Source organism: Neofelis nebulosa, chromosome 3 (assembly GCF_028018385.1).
Source record: "Neofelis nebulosa isolate mNeoNeb1 chromosome 3, mNeoNeb1.pri, whole genome shotgun sequence".
NCBI lineage: Eukaryota > Metazoa > Chordata > Mammalia > Carnivora > Felidae > Neofelis > Neofelis nebulosa.
This window is the reverse complement of record NC_080784.1, coordinates 181,963,556-181,980,628: the sequence shown is the minus strand read 5'-3', so window position 1 is coordinate 181,980,628 and position 17,073 is coordinate 181,963,556. Positions and strand designations below refer to the sequence as shown.

At 37.6% G+C, this 17,073-nt stretch overlaps 1 protein-coding gene and 1 pseudogene across 9 annotated transcripts in view; one reads left to right on the top strand and one right to left on the bottom strand.

Moving 5' to 3' along the window:
* Nucleotides 1-17,073, top strand: part of PCDH7 (protocadherin 7) — a 424,505-nt gene that overhangs the window by 66,773 nt on the left and 340,659 nt on the right. The gene's annotated exons all lie outside the window — the stretch shown is intronic.
* Nucleotides 15,337-16,020, bottom strand: LOC131506273 (U1 small nuclear ribonucleoprotein C-like; annotated as a pseudogene).

The window sequence follows — 17,073 nt, the reverse complement described above, 5'->3', positions numbered from 1 at the left end:
CTGTGACCAAAATAATAAAATGTAACTGCTTTATAAAATGACAATATTTCCTATTTTAGTAATCTCTTAAAACATAAAGGGACCTAAAATAGGTTCATGTTGCTGGCTTTGGAATACATTCTCTACAATTTGAGAGTGAAGAGCTTAGCAACTTTAGATAAAGAGAAAAAGTTTGACAGAGATAATTTCGAGGGTGTAAGGAGAAAAATACCCCGAACAGATTCAGGAGTTTGGATGTCAAATTTTGCTTTGCCACTAAACAGCTATATATATATATATATATATATATATATATATATATATATATATTAGCTTTTAAGTGCTCAGGTTTCTTAACTATAAATGATGGGTTCAGAATGCACAATTTTAAGATCATTTTAGTTCTTAACTTCTAAGGTTTTGATAACTTGGAAACAGTACAGCATGACACTTAATACTGATTCTATTAATACTCAGTAGTGATCATTGGTATTAAGAGAATCACATGCTGTTTTCCACTTAAATTGACCCAAAGCCGACTGCATGCCTTAAGAGTAAGGAGAAATGCGAATTCACACTTGTTTCTGTTCCATCCTTAGTCTGACTTTAATGGAAATATGTACCGAAGTATAAATAATCATGTTCTGGGATCAATAGGTCTCCCTAAGTTAATTGATCCAAGAGGCACCCAAGTACAAAATCACTCAATTTGTAACAGAGGAAACCTGTTTGTTCTGCACTGAGTTGAATGCCTTCCCCGGCCGAATATTAAAGTGCCAGAACCTGTTTTTCTTGCTCTTTACCCCCCAAGGATTGATCAGCACATGAAGGTGTCTGTGACTTCAAAGGCATTTCTGGACTCAGATCAGCCTGGTTGGGTTCAGAGGAGAAGGAAACACTAGCCCCTGATGTTTATGGCGGTAGGGCTGTTTCATCTCACAGTCGTTCTCTGCTTAGGAGAAGCAAGGAGCAGAGGAGTCTTGCAACTGTTATAATTTCAGGATTAATGTTTAGTCACAAAGTGCCTCACACAGAAAAGCAGTGCTTTTATTTTAGTTTCCTGCTACTACTCCAACTGGGAAAGGTCAGAGAAGCAGTATGAGGCAAAATGAAAGCATATACATGTCAATTTTTGGGCGGAGGGCTCATACTAACTTGCAAAGTGGTGTCACTTTCAAAATCACAAAGGTGGTATGGGTAATCTTCAGGGATCCTTAGAGAATTTATTACACTGAACATTTTTTTTGTTTGTTTGTTTGTTTCAGTGAACTTCTGGTCATTTATGGGACTGATTTAGGTAATAAAATTTAATTCTGTCAGTTTATTCTTTATTCTACAAGATTAGAATAAAGATGGGAGACCACCTACCAAGCCTCTCCCATGACCCATTATCTCCAAGTAAAATGTTTACCATTAGCTTTTGATTCTTAACGTCTGAAAAAAAAAGGGGGGTGGGGAGGGGCGGTGGAGGGTGGAGGTGGTTCAAAGAAAGAAAATGATTATAAAGAGCAGCAGTGGGGCAACTGTGAATGAAATTGCCAACTGAAATGTTATGTTCAGAATGCATCAGCCAATTGGACGCACAGAAGTAAAAATTTCACTAAAATACAAAGAAAAAGGCTTGAAAATATTATTGAGGATTAAAGTAGTTGCTTTTGGTGTTAATTCTGCTTATTTATTTATTTGGATGCTATTATTCCATTTCCTGGTTTTGGTAAATATAAATTAGTTGAGTTACCAACAGTCAACTCTATAAAGATATGTTAATTGCTCAATTTAATATTTATGCCAGCCTCATGAAGCAGATGCCATTATTGTCATATCACCCATTTCACAGATAAGGAAGAGTAGGCACAGAGAATTTGGGCAAATTTGCAAAAGTACAGACCACCAGGAGATAGAGCGGGGCTCTGAGTCTCGCCAGCCTGGTTTCAGAGGCTACATACACTCGGCAGGTCACAGATCCTTTGTGCCAAAACTTGAGGGTCCAGGTTAGGCTCTGGAACTGCTCAGGGGGACAGGGGTGGAGTTTTTGGTTCTTCGGATCACACATCTGCTAACATGAGTGAAGCAGATTCAGCATGCATGACTTCAATGTAAAGGCGTCCAGACGTTCTCGCAGAGTGTTGGACAACGGTAGAATCTGTGATAGGACGTCTGCTTTACATATTGGAGACAGGGAAGAAGGAATTCTTTTCTAACTTACTTTGCTTTGCAGGCTTAAAATATGTTACTAGGTAATATTTGCATCAAACATCATTGGAAAATGGAGACTTCCCTGTGGACGGAGGCAAAAGACAACTGCATTCTTTGAACAAGGAGAGCTCGCGCGCAGGCTAATGGGAATTCCAGACACACAGGCTAATTATTACAATGTCATGTACTAAGTGAAGGGCGCTCAGAGTGCTTTAAGAGTGCAGCATCTGGAATCCAGGTTGCCTGGGTTCGAAACGTGGATCGCACACTTTACAAATTGAATGGCCTTTGAACGAGCATCTCTCTGCCTCCACTTCTTCAGATGTGACTGAAAGTTAGTAACAGCATCTACATTGTAAATTAGTTGTGATTATTAAGTGAGATTTAGCCAGGTGATGGGAGTATGGCATGACAAGACTCCGTAAATGCCAGCAACTCTTGATTTCCTTATTGTTGTTTTATAATCAACATATGAATAGAGTGTAGTTGTTGCTGATTGAGATGTTCACGGGCTATAATAAACTCAATGCCACTGTCAGAAGTGACACAAAATGCACCTCACAGAACAGATAACTCCAAGCCTGGATATACTTCATATACTATGGCATGAAACTGAGCAAAAGAGTGCGGGTACAGGTTCTCCGGGGGAATTCGTGAGTTTCTGGTCTGCTACAACTCAAATCTTAGAGCTCTGTGAGCCATCATTTCTTCAAACATTGACAAGTGAACGGAAACTGTGAAAGCTGAAATCAGACCTGTCACCATCCAATGATGAAAGTTTTTAAACGGTCAAAGAATAATTTTTGAAAGATCACTTTATCTGTAATTATAAGGGAGTATAATTTTCCCCAATTAGTAGTGACTTAAGCATTGTGAAATGTAAGAATGATAAATTATTTGTCAGATTATCATAAAAACTAAGGATAATGTTGATTATGATAACCCATCCATGAATAAGTAGCTACTACGCTTTGCAGATATTTAGTAATTTTCTATGATATATGATAGGGCTTCATTTTCAAAGTCCTTTATTAAGCAGAAAATGTGCTTTGTAATCTATAATAACTATGAGATTTGAATGTGTGAAATACAAACAAAATAAATACTGGCTGGATTGAAGTGGGTAATATTTAATGCCTGGAAAGTCAGTGGCTTTCATTTTAAACATTGCAATTGGCTAATTATATTGGAGGGGATAAAACAAATAAACTATTATTGAAAATGTTGTCTTTCCTATTTGAAACCATGTTTTGGATAATATATAGTGAATATTAATTGTGGCTAGAAAATCTAGACTTCAGAAATGCCCCTGTGTTCTTGGGAGCCCATAGTATTGCTTGTGAAAACATGAAGAAGTTATAATATTCTAACTTCATTTCACAGTTTAGCAACTAAGCATCTGAAAAGAAACAGGGCCAATTACAGATTTTTATTAGGCTATCCATTTCAATAATTTTTACTTGGTTTTCACGAAAGAGCTGGCTACTCTATATTTTTATGGATGTTAATACCACCATAATAACTATCTTATGCTTCTTTTTGTGAATTTCTAAGGAGGAGTTAAGATTGATATAATTAAAAATGAGTATCTTCCTAGAGTGTAGCCTTAGATGTTAGGGGGGAAATGAACATGTCCTGTTTTAAGAGATTGGAATTTTGAGAGCAGGTACAGCTCAGCCTGTTTTGTAACTGCCCGATTGCCTTCCGTGGAAATTCTGTCTCAGTAGCAGGTGAGGGGGACCTAGGTCTCTCATTTTTTTTCTTTTCTCTGTGTCTAGCTGTTAAAAGGCAGGTCAGGATGATTTTTTTTTCTCCCCTATATGTCAGGCTCATGAAAGAAGCAGACATTTGGTAGATGCATTCTAGAAAGATCAGAAACGGCTACCTCCTGATAATACATTTCAAGTGGATATAGTGCCTTCTAACTTTCTGCTGGTTGACTTTTTAAGACCCTTGCATATTTATTACATAAAAATCTGCCCTTTTCTGAACCCCAAATTGACACTTGATTGTTAAAAGTCATGTAATTGAAAAAAATCTGTGTTCAGAAAAACCCTGATAATGTTAAGGAAACAATTAAGTTATCCCATGGGCCTTTTTAATAAAAATTCTATGATGGCTAGTCACATAAATGACTCAATATTCACATGGAGAAGTTTGTGAAAATGTTTATGAGGAAAGGTTACATTCAAATGAATATTAAGAATCTGTAAACACAGGATCTTTTTATCTTTTCAATATTTTCAATATTAGGAAGAAATGAAACACATATTTTGTACCAAGCTTCTCTAGTAATTCATGTGCTCTTGTCATGTGAGATTAACATTTGGATTAAAGAGTATGATTAAAGGGTTCTAAATTAGTGGTTACCAAGTTGAAATAGTGCAAACATTGAGACAGTACAATACAGCAATCTATTTCATGCAATATATTTCTTATACCAATTAATTAGCAGTTTAATTAGCGTGATGTTTCATGTTGTGACCTAAGCCATTGGACTCCCAAGGGGTCTAATGGAGACAATGAAAAAAAGGAAAAGAAAGCTTCAGAATTGTTGATGGTTGTGTCACATGGCACCAGAATTAAAAATAATATTTCATTTAGGGTTGCCTGGTTGGCTCAGTCAGTAGAGCATGCAACCCTTGATCTTGGTGTCATGAGTTCAAGCCCCACCATGGGGGTAGAGTTTACTCAATAAAATTTTTTTAAGTTTATTTATTTATTTTGAGAGAGAGAAAGTGTGCATGGGAAGGGCAGAGAGAGAAGGATGGAGAGAGAATCCCAGGCCGACTTTACACTGCCAGTGAAAGGAGCCTGAACTCACCAACCCATGAGATCATGACCTGAGCGGAAATCAAGAGTCTGATGCTTAACTGGCTGGGCCACCCCCAAAACATTTTTTAATGCTTTAAAAAATAATTCTTCATTTAAAAATAAAAGAACTTGCATATGCTTTTTTTCCCCTGAACTCAGAACAGATTTTTTTTAAAAGGCAGTTTTATGATATGAAATACTCCCATGAATTAAAAGCATATTAAATATCTAAATGTGCGATCATATTAAATGAAGTACATTTTAAGCAGCAAGTGACCACAAATAAATGCTTCAAGGCTTCCCTCAGATAAAACAGAAGTACTTCTCATAATTTTGAGAGCAAACATAAAAGATATGTATTAGGGTGATCATATTTTTGAATATGTAATGTGATTCATAGGATTCTATTAAGAGCCATTGAAATGACTTACAAAGGGTTGCATTTTGGAAAGCCACAATGGAACTCTGCCTTTGGACAGGCCCTAGGAAAAAAAACTATGCATCTTAGAAATAATTTATCAAGTGTGTGACATGAAAGGGGTCTCTCGTCCTTTTCTTCCCTCCCCAGTGAGAACATATTGAGATTGTATGTGTTAGTCTTTATTGCATAAAATGGAAGCTTCTGCTGAGCCAAAGACAGTCATCTGCCAAAAGATTGGTTCTGCCTTTTCACAACAGCATAAAGAATGGGCACAGTTGTTATGAATATTGAGCTATAAAATACAACAAACCGTGTGGAAGTGCTTTTCTCTTCATTTTACACCGCGGACAATTCGGAACATGCGAAGAAATATAATAATGATTTAAGGAGCTGACAAATATCCCCAGATTTTGTCAAGCCTTCATTCCCAATCACTGGTATCTGCTGGACTTATTTCATGGCCACATAATTAGGCTGTTCATTTCCTGTGAGTTTGCATACTACAGTAGGTCCAGAGGGCTCCTTTTTTCTTTTCAGAAACTGTTCCATAACCTCTTTCGGCAGTTAATGTATGGATGCCATTTGGAACATTGCTGGTTATTATGTTACTCACAGATATTTTATTGTACACAGAAGTGAGTATTTATGGAAGTCTAAAGTCTCTGTTATCCAAAATCTTATAAAGAGAACGCTGTTAAACTTTCACTTTTTTTTTCTCCCTCTGACTCTTTCCCTCGTCTAACACGTCAACTTGAATTGCTTCTTTTTCATTTAGTAGAAATTTTTAGCATATGGAAGAGAAAGCATATACACATTATGAAGTTGTAATTAGTAATCTGTAATTAATTGTAACTTCTATTTTCTAAAATAAGGACAAATTTGAGGGGCGCCTGGGTGGCTCAGTCGGTTAAGCGTCCGACTTCAGCTCAGGTCACGATCTCACGGTCTGTGAGTCCGTGAGTTCGAGCCCCGCGTCGGGCTCTGGGCTGATGGCTCAGAGCCTGGAGCCTGCTTCCGATTCTGTGTCTCCCTCTCTCTCTGCCCCTCCCCCATTCATGCTCTGTCTCTCTCTGTCTCAAAAATAAATTAAACGTTAAAAAAAAATAAAAAATAAATAAATAAAATAAGGACAAATTTGAAATTGTGATACAAAATAATTCAGTAAACATTTGTGCCAAAATATTCCTAAGATGTTCCTAAGCTTTCTTTTTAGTTGCATAGTATTCTGTCTTCAGACTATTAGAAAATTGCAATTTAGTTTTGCTCTGATAGTTAACTGATAATGATCTGATTTAAGTGATCTTTCAGTTTAAATGTATTTAGTAGGAATTTGAATTACTATATTTGTCCTCTCTTGGATTTCCTATAAAAATATATAGTTTAACTGTATATAATTCATAAATTAAATGTTTATTTATTTTTGAGACAGAGAGAGAGGGAGGGAAGGAGAACATAAGCAGGGAAGAGACACACACACACACACACACACACACAGAATCTGAAGCAGGCTCTAGGCTTTGAGCTGTCCGTGCAGAGCCCGACATGGGGCTCGAACCCACGAACCGTGAGATCATGACCTGAATCGAAGTCAGATGCCCAACCAGTTGAGCGACCCAGGTGCCCCTATAATCATGAATTAAATGAACACCAATTATGGACTAGTGTTGGAGGCTTGGGACAACCTACTTAACCTTTCGTGCTGTATTTAAATGGGGGTAATAGTCTCATAGCATTGTTAGGCAATGAGGATGAATTACTAAGCTATGTAAGTAAGGTCGGAAAGAAATTAATATATACATTGATTGCAACTGTCTAGCATAAAGTGAGCAAGTATAAATAACAGTATTATTAAAGAAAGGCTCAAAAATGTGACTGACACAGGTCACATAGCTATTCACCAGTTGAGCTAAGATTCCAGAAGCAGTCTTAATGCAATGCAGCATGGTGGGTGTGTCTAAGTGTAATCCGCTCCCCAAAACAGACCAATAGGTTTTCCAAAAGTCTTATACTAGTCACAAGTAGGCTAGGATCCAAACCGCAGGTGTATCTGAATTTAAACCCTGATTTCCTCAAACCTTGACAGGAATCTAAACTTGATGGTAGGAATCTAAACTTGTTTATTGGTAGAGACTTCACCACCTTTATGAATAAGCTTTCTGTTTTCAGAATTATTTAGAAATGAAAGATGTTTTTGGAATAAATTAGAAAATGCAAACATGAGAATCAAATAAAAAATGGTCAACTTTCAATGCATACTTTGAGCTGTTTCTAGGAGTCTATCTCTGGATTTAGACATTATTTCTTCAAACAAACACTGAGAAATATGTAACAGGTGTATTTATTTTTTTTAGTGGACTTCAGCCGGCTGTTTAGGTAAGCTCATAAGCCCACCTCACCTTCCCTTTCTTTGAATATTTGGAATTCTATTAATTGGAGGTTTCTGGCTGTTTTAGGGAGCATCTTCTGTGCAGTGAGCTTTTCAGTCATTGCCATATCCTTTGTGCTGCCATTCAGTTTGTTTAACTCTGAGATTTGGGAATGTTTTTATTTCTGTTTTCCTCAAATATTTTGCTGTAATTGTTTCCTATTAGCTTGTTTTAAAAGATAGGCTACCGTTGGATCTTTAAATTGACTTCTTTTCATGGAGCTGGTTGTATGGTCCACCCCTGTCCTGCAGAAGTTGCCATTACCTATTGTTTAGTCGAATTTGAAACTGATAGGCCTTAATGACTGTTATTACAAGTGTTCCACTCACTGTGCCATCTAGTAATATTGGATCGTAACAATACGTGCTTTAAAAAGAAAAGCTTTCTCTTTCTCTTTGTGCTGCTGGTGACTGTTCAAGACTTATAACATAGAACATGATCAGGCATGGAAAGTATAGTCGAGCTGCTGTTAATATTTGTGTACAAATTACATGTAGTGGATTGAGATATTACACTGAAGGCTGCAGGATTGCATACCTTGCTGCCCAGAGTGTTGCGAGGACAGGACGACGTACTGCGTCTTAGTGTTGTCAACGTACTACTGTGTTCAGGAACACGTAGTCCTAGTCATTTCTCATAAGTAGACTTCAGATTCCTTACTTTAGAATTCTATTCCTCTACCTCTAATGCTCCTCTCATATTTGTCATTTCCATTCTTCCTTTTTGTGAGCTCAGTGTTCCAGCTCAGCCTGGTGACTTTCAGGTGACTTTACCTGCTTTACACTTTGCTACTAGTTTATCGTAAGCTATAGTGCTACGTCCTCCAACAATCCTTTGTCTTCTTAACTTTACATGAGGGAATCCTGCCTTCCCTCTTTTTCTGGTTACCAAGTCATTCGTGCTAATTTTAAGGCATTTTATCTGTGTGGTTTTATGCTACCTGAATCTTCCAGTCTTTAATGATGGAATATTTTGATGGAATAATTTGAAAGTGTATATGCGTATCATTTCTACCCTAGAATCTCTTCACTGGGAACATCCAAGCCTGACTCACATTTACCATCTCCTTCTTGTTTTTAGCCAAGTACTTTGCTTACAGTAGATTAGCAATTGCTTGACTGAATTCATTTGATGCTATAAATGGAAGTCTTGGGTGATTCGAAGACATGCAATAAAGTGTATAGATATTAGTCATTCGATAAGTATTTGTTGAGTTTCTCCCCTAGATTAGGTACTGGAGATTTTGCATTCTTGTAAAATATGAAATGCTGGGTGACACAGGTGAGGGGATTTACACATATTTATGTACACATACGTCACAAATCATATGAGCCCTGTTAGCACTCTCATTCCCCTGTGTCACTCAGGATCTACTCTACTCCGGGCGCTCTGTTGTTAGCAAGACAAATATGTGTTTCCCAGATGTGAGAACTACATGTTGCCACGAGGGAGAGCTCTGGTGGACAACAAGTGGGTACCAAGGCAGGAAGGTGTGAACAAAGTCTGGAAAGTAGCTCAAAATGTAGAAGGCATTAGATTCATGTTATGGAGGTACAACTTGACGCTGGGAGAGATGGGAGTGACACAGCAGAGGTCTTCAAAGACAGAGGAGTGGTGACCCCAATTTGTGAGGGGAATAACTTTCAAAGCAGGGTGGAGGGAGCACCAGAGAGGAAGAAGCAACCCTCACAGGATAGGAGTTGCGCTTTACTGAAAATATATCTTTCTTGGACTTGGAATTCAGTGCTATCAGCTGCCATACTTTATGTAGAATACAAAGTCATAGAGACAACTGGTCTCTTTGGTCATTTCTTGGCACCGAAAGGGTGTTCTGCCCCAGAGCCCTAATTCTTTAGTAGAAGAATTAGTATAATTAATACCAAAAGGAATACAATTTAATGCATGGTTTCTAAAATCAATAGACACAAAACCATTCTTTGAAGATGGAGTTCAGGTCAACTGGAACTGTTTCTGTGTGATAATATTGCAACTCTGTATGATGTTTGGGGAGAAATACAAACATGATTTTAACATAAACTTCCTTTGCTCTAATGCTGTCAAAAGAGGCTTTCCTTGATGTTAAGCTCTGATCTCAAATGAAGTCATGCCTTGGAGGCTATCTTGACGCTGAACGCTTAAAGCATCTTCACTCATCAAATCTATGGAATCCCATTTTTACCTCTATCATTGCCTGAACTCATGTTCCAGCTGTAAGCTGATTTGTATCTCAGACCTTATCCAGAAGTATTTGTACTTATTTTTTTTTTATTTTGCCACATATTATTAAAGTATTTTCAATGATTTCTGTTTCCTCTTTGTGTTTTATGGTTTAAAAAAAAAAGAGAATACCACGAATAGTACAGATATGATTTTCACTGCCCTGTAGTTTCTAGGATTTGCTGTTTTCTTTGGGAAAAAAAATAAAGTAAAATAACTCATAAGATTTCATTTGTAGTGAGACAGTTCTGACAGTTCCGTGACAGTGAAATTTTAAGGATCATCAATATTGAAGGGCACAGGCTGTGGAGTTGCTCCTTTTTTTTTTCTCTCTCTCTCTTTCTTTTTTCACCTTTAATTCCAATTAAACAATATTCTATTAGACTAGATGCTTTCTGCCTGGGTGTTTTCTGTCTGATCTTTGGCTGGCAATCAAGGAAATTCAGCTTCCGTCTGTTAGAGCTGAAAGGGCTTATAGCATGCCAGGGGCTGTCTAGTGTTTCAAGCATTTAGAACCCCTGGTCTATGAATAATGATCAATGTGTGGTGCTTATATTGTTAAATCTTTCAAGAAAAATGTCTTGCAAAGTTATTCTCTGGTGCTGAAGCCACTCATATTCTCCACATAATGCGGAGGTTGCATATCCCGTATCTATGCAAAGCGTTTAACCCACGATTCTATATATAAATATCCACACTCATAATGCACAATTTTCAAAATACCTGCTTTATGCTTTACCATGAAATGTCTGTAAAATCCTGTATAAATCATATTCAGTATGTGTTATCGTCTAATTTTTATAAGAGATTGTATTTTTGTTTGAAATTTTTATTGTTTTCGATAGGTTTCAGAAGGAATGCCATCATGCCTTTAATGCTGCTGTTACCTATGGTGTGACAATTTAAAATTTTCCAGCTAATATTATTATGAAAGGGTACAGCCTCAGATATAACATATTGTCAGAATATCACATCATTGGATATAATTTAGGATTTTCTCAATGTTTGGTTTGCAAATTCAGAATATAACTTTTATTGATACCGATAAGTAACATATATCAAGAACACTGATGTCTGCATTGAGTCGTGTACTGACATGCTGACGCATTAACCAAAGGCGTATAAAGGTATAAAAGTGTTAGATTATTTTGGATGTGCACTCTATCTATCTATCCATATAAAGTATTTTGAAATATATATTTTCTTCTCATATACCTTCCATATATTCAAATATATATATACATATGCATATAATTATATAAAATATATAATTCAGAACATATTTTTGTGTTCTGAAGATCATCAGAGGGAACCAATTACTTGGTAATGACTATGGAATACATGCTTTAGCCCAGAAACTGTGCTTAAGGCGAGGGGTGTAAATATGGGAAAGAAACCAATTTTGCTCTCAACAAACCAAGACAGCCAGATGTGTTATAAATGCTATAAGAAGACAGAGATAAAGGAAGAAAGTGAAGACATTTGGGAAATGCTTAATGAAACAAGAAATTTTTTAGTTGGCCCTTGTAACAAATTAAGTCCACTTACACTTAGGAAGGAAGAAAGACATTTCAGCTGGAGAAGAAATCATGAGCAAAGTAATGAAAGTCTCAAATTTCGTTGCATACTTGGTAAAAGTTGCATAATCCAGTGTGGTTAGAGCGTAGGAAATATGGGATGAGCGACTCAATATGAACTGGAAAGAGCAAGTAAATTCAGCTCCAGAAGAGCCTTGAATTTTATGTCTAGCAACTTGGGTTTATTCTGTAAGTATTTGAAAGTCACTGAAAGCTTTGAAGCAAGGGTATAACCCAGTAAGTGTTTAAAATGATGGCTCTATTGGTGAAATGGAGGGCAGTTGGCAGTAAAAGTGCTGGAGGAAAAGAGACTTGTCAGGGGACAAGTACAGTCTGATAAAGCCTTATCGTGTGATTCTGACGCGTGATGTGGAGACAGATAACGATGTGTATGGAGAAAACGATGTAAAATATACCTGATTGGAGGCTGGAGGAGAAAGGAGAAGACCAATAGACTTGGAAAAGAAGCTAATTTCAGAATTTAATTTTGAACATTTTAATTAAAATATTACACAGATTAGCTCATTTAATACTAATAACACAATTTGTCTTCAAGCTATATAAACCGAATTTATAACTTAATATTTTAAACCAAAGATAGCTTTGGGAGCCATGAGGTAAGGCTTGAGAGAGGCTAGTGGTGAAAGAAGGAACATGGTCAGGAAAAAAGAAGTCTATTCCAGCTCCAGACGGTAGGGGTAAATTCAGGGGTTAGTAGGAATCGGTCAACTCTCTTTCAGGTACGACTCCTGAAATGTCTTAAATCCACTTATGTTAAAATGTATTTCATCACTGTGCTCACTGGTCAAACTCCATTGGAATGCCAAAATGTCCTTTGGGGGCGGCTTGTCAACCTTTTGGTTAAGGAAAGGCAACACACTTTGAATAACAGACTTACCAGACTGAATTCAGTGGATGAAAAGTAATTTGCTCAAAGGAAACTTGGCTGTCCTTAAAAGTGACCCAGGCCATAAATAAATAAATAAATAAGACCCATGCACCCCCAATTTAAATGTAAGAGAGCTAAGTCTTAGAGAAGTTAAATAGCTGCCCCAGTTTAAGCAGTTCATAGGTGCACAAGTTGATATTAAAGCCCAATTCCCAGAACTCAGATCAACAAAATTAAAGAGTGATGAAAGACTGCTTTACATCACATTTCTAATAGATTCATCAGCATGGTGGCCGGGTAAGAGTACATCAGGTTTCATGGAGAGAGTTTTAAGTAAGCGGAACCATTGAATGCCATGCACTCTGCCATGAATTTTGCAGGAGGGGAAAGGAAACAGCAATTTGGTGATGGAAGAAATGAGGAAAGATCTTTTTTTACAATATAAGGAAATTCAGGTAGGTTCATAGGGTGAAAGAAAGAGGTTGAACAGAAACGGGAAAGACATTGATGAAATAAGATCTTGTCAGAGGCAGGAAGGAGTGGAATCAAAAGGTCAAATGGATAAAATAATGAGGATTCTTCCAAGTTGCAAAATGAAGTTCCAGTGAGCTTCTGTGCCTCTGGGAGCTCAACACTTCCTTTCTCAGCTTTATTCACTAAACCAAAACCACTAGGACACCCCTCCCCCCTTTTTTGTCACTCAAATACCCCTTTCAAGGATTCCCCTTTTCAAAGCCTGTGAATGCGAAGTTAGCCTTTTGAAATGTAATCTGAAACCACACATGCTATATATCTGGATTCCGGTTGCTTATTTAAAAATTTGATGAAGCGAAGTGTTCTGACTAAATATGTACTACGTTCCTAGACCTAACCCAGCGCATATCGTCACAGTCTTTATCTATTTGTAAAAAAGGCAACTTGGTGATTCTTGGAACACTTTCAAAATCCCAATCTGTGAGAGGCTTTCTGATCTTAAATATTTTGTAAATTCCAAAGCGAGACCCTTAATTCGAGCCTAAATTTTTGGAGACTTTCAAGCAAGAGAAGTCTCAACCCTGGTTCTTTTTTTTTTTTTTTTCTTTTTTCTTTTTTTTTTTTTTTCCTGAAGGGACAAAAACAGGTGCAGTGACAGTAGACTCTCTGGGGAGCATACAGTGACATGGGCGGTTGCTTTTCTCAGCTGGTGTAGGAGGGAGAGGTGGGCAGGCATGTAGGCACGTCTCTGTGTTGGGATCTGCAGACGATGAGTGAGTTCCAAACATGTACAAAGGCTGTGGGATGGATATGAGATGCCAATACCGACTACATAAACAAATACATTGGGAAGGAGTTAAATGCAATCATCAAGCATTGATTATATAGAGAGAGTATAATAGATCGATTCCAAATATCACAAAAAGTCACTATAAATTGTTATTTCCTGGTCTAAAATATTCAGTAGGTTTTTTGTTTTGTTTTGTTTTGTTTTTACAGATTTGTTATGATGTTTGAATAATGACTGTTTTGTGCTCCTTTTGTGACAAGTAAAGCAGGCAACTTTTTCAGGGCATCCTGTTGGAATCTCCCTCTCATTCTTCTTCTTTTTTTTCCGCCTTCAGGATAACTTAGGTGCAATTCCTAAAAGAACACCATTTGGCCGATTTCCATCTGGCATCCTTCCCCTCTTATTTTCACTGAAAAGTGTGGAGACTGGTTTTTAATGCTATTTCTGAATAAATTCAGGCTTTCAGTTCAACACCCATTCCCCTCCCCCAACCCTGTTTCTCATAAAAGCAATTAGTTACCTCTTTTTTGTGGGAAAAATAAACATAACTCTGGATTTGGGGTAGAATCAGATACAAACAAATTGTAGAAATATGGGCTCACTAATTTCTAGTCCTCTTTTGTAGGATGTGGAGTCCAAATGTGTCATGTGAAAAGTTCCGTCTGTGCAGAAGAATTGACTGTTTTACACACAGATAATTAGAAAATTGTCAAGACATATGTTGTTTTTTACAAACGTTTTTGTATTTATTGTTTTGCAGATGATACCAAAAAATTATCATGGTGCTGAATTCTGCAAAACCTCTTGACTTAGAGGTCTCATCAATGACTAATTGCTACTATTTGTAACCACTTTAAAAGCAAATAAAGCGCCCATCTGGTAATTCTATTAATGGTTTCTATATTAAAATGGCTATTGGTCCCAAAAAAGAAAATATGCAATTATGAAATATTCATAGTTGACTCACTATTGAAAAGCTTACAAATGGATCTGCAAAAACAGAGTTTATCATTTCTTTTCTCTTTCTCTGTTAAGCCTCTAATCTTTTAAGAAATTAGGTCGCATTAATGATATGACTACATAGACTCAACAAAATGGAAAATTAAAGGAATTATCTAAATAAATTAAGATTAAAAAGTTCAGAATTAATGATTTGGGTAGCAGTATCAGCTACCCTCCAGCCCCTAATTCTCTGTGTTTTCCACTGTAGAACTCATAGGCCTTGAAAACTTCACTGAAAAGAGGGGGACAGAAATGCTAGTTCTGATCCTGTAAATTTGTAACTCTGACCTGGAGGGAAACTCTGCACTTCTCTGAGACTTCGTTTTTGTGGTGGTCAAGTGGGAGCCATTTCTCTGCTCGTCTACATTTATTTTTATTTTTTAACTAAAACAATTGACAATTTTATTTTCACATTTCTCAATAAAAATGAGAATTGCTTGTGTGTGTGTGTGTGTGTGTGTGTCCTACTATGTCCTCTGCAGAAATGATTCCCTATTTGATAGGAAGGGGGAGCCAGTCTTCCTTGTCATGCTGTTACAAAACAACCAAAGTCACAGCACCATGATCTCCTGTTGAAGTAGACCAAGTAAGATAAAATGGGTATAAAGAGATTCTTGTGTCTCCTTATCTATTGGTTGAGTCATTCCTGGCCAAGTGGGAACCATAATGGGAACAAGCAGGAAGTCTCATCAATGGGGGCCCAGGCCTCATTGGCATGTGGCCTCCCATAGGCAGCCTCATTCCAACAGCAGGTCTCACTGGCATCATCCCAGGAAGAAGAGGGCCCATCATTGGCATCATGGCATCATGGCACCCTTATGGGGTGCTGGCATCATACCAGGGTGAGGAGGACCTGGAGACTGGGGGGAGGCAGGATCGTTGCCCCTGCAGGAGGAGGGACGGAGAATGGAGTAAGAGGTATCCTTCCTCGTTGAAATGCAGCGGTGGTTGTTACTTCTATCCGTTTCTTTGTGTTTCCTACCACCGCGATGTGTCTTTCTCACAAGGGAGAGTCACGGGTGAGGTATGTGTCGCAGGAGTCGCGATGACACTCAGGCAGTCTGCTCTGCAGGCTGTTGGCCACTTGGTTCCAGGCACCGCCCGGAAATGACCTCCCTGCTGGTCTTTAGTGCTGGTACGAGGAACTGAAGAAATGAAAACTGTGAACATGTTTGGTCAAAGTCGGTCCCTTGCAGGATAGTACACGCAGGCTTCTGAAATAGGACAATCGTCATCGTCCACCTAGACTGAAACATCTTATCACTGAGGAGGGAGACTAGTAGAATTTCTTCAGCTCTGCTTCATTGTGGCCTTTGGCCCCTTGGAGGTGTGTGAGTATTGGCTAACTTCACCCCTCCTGTTGTATGGGGTGTTCTCCTGCTTTTGCCGTCTGCCTTTGATCCCCCCTCCACCCCTGCCCCCTCCATAGAGGCAGAGAGGAGGGCTGGACTCACATCATATATGACACATCCCTTTCCCCTGGGCCCAGCGTTCTAGCACCTTTTCTGATTTTGTGATGCTATCTCACCCCTGTTTGCCTTTTGCCTGCCTCAAATGCAAATTCTCTTTTTCTTCCAGCTACATTGTCACTGTTCTTCAACACGTAGCTCAAGCGTGTGTGGTAGGATTATAGGTGACTTAATTTTTTTTTCTATTTTATACGTGGCTTTTTTAGTTCTCTTTTCATGATTTTATTAACAGAAATCTCAAGTTCCTCACTTGCAACCTGAATCAGAGTTAGGAGCCCTCATGTGTTTCTCTGGCACAAATGTTTACTTCTCTTAATACTTATCTAAATGTAATATAATGGACTGTTTGTCTCACTAGACTGAGATCTTTGGTAACATACAGTTCTTCGTATCTGGTACAATATCTGTAAGAGACATTTCTTACATGTCAGTTGAGTGTGAGTATACAAATAGTTTATGTAGGTAGTTTATTTTAATGTAGTAAGTAGAGATAGGACAATATTAAATAGCTAATAATTAACTGGATCTGTTTTTACTATAATATCTTACATACAAGTTCTTATTTTTGTACTTTTATACTCATTAGACATAAAATATAACAAGGAATTGTATTGGTATAATGAATAAATAAATGTGTAATAAATAATTGGTGCAAGCCCTTGTAAATTATAATTTTTAAGACAACTGCTCATTTTCTCATTTATTTTTTGATTTTCATTCTGAGACTTGTGGCCAACCCTTAGCAGTCAAGGTAAAGGCACTGTGATAATATAAGGACACGACTCATAAAATCCAATGGTGATTCTTGGTAATGGATTA